The sequence below is a fragment of the Silene latifolia genome, unplaced genomic scaffold, assembly GCF_048544455.1.
Source record: "Silene latifolia isolate original U9 population unplaced genomic scaffold, ASM4854445v1 chrun_scaffold_16, whole genome shotgun sequence".
Taxonomy (NCBI): domain Eukaryota; kingdom Viridiplantae; phylum Streptophyta; class Magnoliopsida; order Caryophyllales; family Caryophyllaceae; genus Silene; species Silene latifolia.
This window is the reverse complement of record NW_027413123.1, coordinates 6,938,344-6,943,428: the sequence shown is the minus strand read 5'-3', so window position 1 is coordinate 6,943,428 and position 5,085 is coordinate 6,938,344.

Genomic DNA, 5,085 nt, shown 5'->3' with positions numbered 1-5,085 from the left:
TCTACCTCAATCCGGTGGCAACATTGCAACACCACCAATAAAAGTCGGACTGGAGTCCGCAAAGGGTACCTATATCGCAATAAGATGTACCAAGCCCGGGCGCTAACCAGACCACTGCCAGATTCTTGACACCAAACAAATTCCTCCTCCTCAAGTCATAAACGTGGACGTCCTCCTTGGAATGGGAAACTCCAAGGAGCAACCCGAGCATGAGACGATCTCCCGTACCATCTCACGTCTCCTCAACACTGCAACACAATCATAAGTACACCAATCCTCCACAAACATCCACATGGAACCAACATGCATCACTATATGCCAAGTAAGCCAATTTCACATTAGACATGAACCTCAAATATATCATGATTAAATATAAAAACAATCACTCCAACTCTCTAAGGCATAATTCCTCATTATCTTGTTATAATTCAATTCTGACCACAATATAAGACCAACAACAATTATCCATTATCATGTTATAATGCAATCTCAATAATAATATGAGACTAACAACAATTACTCATTGTCATGTTATAATGCAATTCTATCAATTACTATGAAATCTGTGACAATAAACACATATGTAAATAATCATATTATCAAGACCGAGTAGGGAAACCCTAACTTATAGCATATTCTTAAAAAATAAGCACAATACTAGAAGTCCTCCTCTATGAAGTCTCCTTCTTCAATTAAATGAAGAATTTCGTATCACAAACATGTCTTATCAAAAACATGTCCTACAACAATAATATATATATATATATATATATATATATATATATATATATAGGCAAGATCCGGTGAGTTCACCTATATATTTGAGTCCATGAGTCCATAAAACAATATCACGCAGTAAACAAAATAATATCACGTTTTTTTTTCGAAATTGTTTTTTTTCAAAAAAAATTTGTCGAATTTTTTCTTTTAAAAAATATTTTTTTCCGAAAAAGTTTTTTTTTTATTTTTTTATTTTTTTATTTATTTTTTTTTATGTAAGCTTTGATATTGTTTAGTATAACGTGTGATATTGTACAAAACAATATCACTACTTTATTTTTTCCAAATTTTTTTTTTTCAAAAACTTTTTTTTAAGCTGTGATTTTGTTTAGTATAACGTGTGATACTGTAAGCCGTGATATTGTGTAGCATAACGGGTGATATTATATTACAAAAAAATATCACGATATTTTTTTTAGAGTATAAGTTGTGATATTGTTTAATATAATGTGTGATATTATATCATGTACTCACAGACTCAAAAAGATAGGGTGGACTCATGTGATCCTAGTTCTATATATATATATATATGTGTGTGTGTGTGTGTGTGTGTGTGTGTGTGTGTGTGTGTGTGTGTGTGTGTGTGTGTGTGTGTGTGTGTGTGTGTGTGTGTGTGTGTGTGTGTGTGTGTGTGTGTGTGTGTGTGTGTGCGTGCGCGCGCGCGCGTGTATATGTATATAGATTTGGGATCCGGTGAGAACCACCAACATAATGAGAACCTTGAGAACTCCACCTTACAATTTTTTTTCTTAAAAATAACGACATATTTGGATTCGGCATAGAATTTTATGACTAGAAAACATATTTCTTGGTTCAAAAAATATAAATTATTGACAGAAATCGAGACGAGTTATAGATGAAATGTAAATTAATCATTCTAAACAAACCATATTTCATCTCCATCATATACACGCATGATTTCGAAACATATTTGAAGAATTTTATCTTTTGAAAATTGATTTTAAAACTATTAAAATCGTACAAATAGCTATAACTTTAAGTTTGGTAGGTAAAGTTATAGATGAAATAGCTATAACTTTACGTTCCCAATATTACTTCTTAAGATACCGTTATTAAATGAAGTCTTATACTAACTAATCTTCTTGGAGATCTTCAGTTGTAGGATCTTTTTTTTATCTAGATCATAAGCTCTTCATCTTGAGCTTGTTATAGACTTGATCGAGCCTTCTGCTTGAGTGATCATCATACTTAAAACTTGTTACAGTTACTATGACGCTTTAAGAATCTTCAATGTTATAGCTCAAGTTGCTATAACATTACTTGAACAATGCCTCACAAATCTTCAATGTTATAGCAAAGAGTGCTATAACATTACTTGCTTACATTGTAAACTTTAATCAATCTATTAAAGACTAACAAACGATTACAAGCAAGAGTATATATAATATAAAGTACGTACTTGTCATTATTAAAACTAATCATATATCAATATGGTCCAAAAAATTCCCCCTTTTTGATGATGAAAAGTCTCTTACGATTTGTGACTAAGTGTAAGTTCTCCCTCAACATAATACTATAAAAGTCCTAGTCAGTTGAACGCAAGAACAATCCACTTATATACAAAGTATAGCATCTAAGGACCTTAAGAGATTAAAGTTTCTGACAAGGAGCAAGCTTAGGCAAATAATTAAGTCACGATCATTTTCTTCCCCCTCTTGACATCATCGAAAAGACGAGAAAAGACATAAAACAACTAGAATAATACAGATCGAGACACGTATTAATCATGCAAAGAAAGATTATAAAACGAGAAAGTAATCTACGATAAGCATGCAATATATAAAATATGTCTACTGTTAGGTTCATATACCTATTATTAGACATCTCTAATAGTGATTTAATTAACATATTAACTTTGTCATTATGGATCTAGTGCATGCATAACAAAATAAAGGAGATAAGAAAGAAAACAATGTTTTCCTTACATATGAAGATGGTCGAATTTGGGCACAAGGTATGAGTCCTTCCTACTCTTGTTCTTGAGCTACAATATGCATTAGGATGATCGTCCAAGACCTAAATTAGAAGCCCTCCTTTTGATTCCACCCAAGATTATAACCCAAAATTACTACAAATGTTAACTAGATATTAGGTAGTAATGTACCCTTAATTATTACTAATATTACTAATACTACTACTCTAGTAATATATTACAAATATTAGTATTTGAGTGGTTTTTGAGGTTTTTGCATGTGAGGAAGATATGGGTATCTAGAGAGAATAAAAATGAGAAAAATTGAGAACAGCAATTGGTCTTCTCACTACCACACTTCTGCCGTCCAAAATGCTCTTATGTAGAGCATTTTTGGTTTTCTCATTTTTGTCTTTTGCCATATTCTATAAGTGTAGGTGGTAGGTTAGTGAATAAAGCATGTCATAAGATGTTGGAGCATCTTTCCAAGAACAGAATGACAAAACCAAAAACTCAAGCATGCTACCATTTTGGACGGTCCACTTGAGTGTATATGGGTCCATTTTTGTCTTATAATATTTGTTCCACAATTGCTTATAAGTCTTATGTTTAATTATCTTACATAATTGAATATTAATTTGATCATACAACAATCATGTGACAAATTAATAAACATGTATTCACTCAACTTATTGAGTAATATTTTACCATTATATCAATATATAATGGGTCCCATAATAACTATTTAGTTAAATTTACAACCTCTTTTAAATGTAAATAACTAATTACCTCTACCTCGAAATATTTATAAAACCTCAACATAATTTAGTGAATTAATATATTAATCCACTAAATCGAATACAATTAATTAATTTTTAATTTGGGTCTCATCCTATAGGTGTGACCTTAAGGGATCAACTGATCACCGCCGTCAACACGACAGTAACGTCAAACTCTAGTCAGCCAATCTTTACTGATTAATGTTGATCAGTTGACTATATAATTTATCATCCCTTACGTATTCTTAATTTGAGATTTAAACATGTGATCGCACTATTGTTGAGGATACATACTTCAACATCTACTACAAACCACGGACTTTAATGCCAAAGGGCTGAATAGATAACAAATAGTGATGCCTAATGGGCCGAATATAGAGTAGAGCCAAAATGGGCCGAATTAGACAAATTATCCAAAATATAAAGTTTAATGATAAAAGGCAAGGCAAAGCAAAGATAGAAACGGTTTAGGGCATGCGGTGGTTAACACGATGAGGATTGACATAATCGGAACGAGTTCGAAACTCGAGTGAAAAAAGACAATCAAGATAAGAGCTCACGTGCGCAGCTTGACCGGTAAGAAATCGATCAAAATTGAGCACCTTCATCGATAAAGCCTTTGTTGCCACAAAGATTAAACCCATCTCCTCCCTTATAGCCCAACCCGCCATCATCACCGCACCTCCTTGACTACATAAATTGGCCAACGAAGTAGATTGACGAATGGCCTCATGCATACACGAGTCAGCAACCCTTTCCATGACCGTGAGGCGTGCTTCAAACTCGTTTAAACAAGCTAGCACCTCGTCAAAACCACGGACCAAATCCCGAGGAGCCACAACCGATTCCTTACCCGCACCCGAGACCAATTTTTCCAATAATCGAGTTTGATTGCCCATGACGGCACCCATATTCTCCATAAACAAATCCAATTTCTTTTCCAAAGCTACAACCGAATCATTCGAGTTTTCCTTAACACCACATTTCGGTGTAAAAACCAACACGGGATCAACCGCCATAATACCCATTAAACCAAGATACTTATCACCCATTGAATCCAATTCCTTAATACCATAGCTACCCGGATTTACCACCCTTTTAATTTCCAAAAGACGGGATATCCACATCCCATACGGTAAATCAAAAGTTGTCAAGAACTTTTCACCGGTCACCGACAAGCTAACTTGAATAATATTATAAAAGACGAGGAATGGAAGACTTACTTTTTCACCTTCAAGACACGAATAGAGAAGAATTAACTCATAGCTTGATAACTTGTCTTGACCATTCTTTCTCGAGACAATAGTGTTCCACAAGTAATTGAGAAAGAACTTCAATTTGGGAGGAAATAATTCGGCTAAGACATTGCTATGAAATGTAGCACCGTCATCAAAATAGCGTTTGATGACCATCTTCTTTTCATCTGAGACATTGTGCCATTCTTTGTGGGAAATATCGGTATATTTCATCAAGAAAATTTCGGATTATAACGAATTATGTTATATGAAATTGCTAGTCATAAACGAATTGCATAAACAAAATAATAGAGATTTATAATTAACCTTTGGTCCTAGCAATTTGGCCTAAGAACAA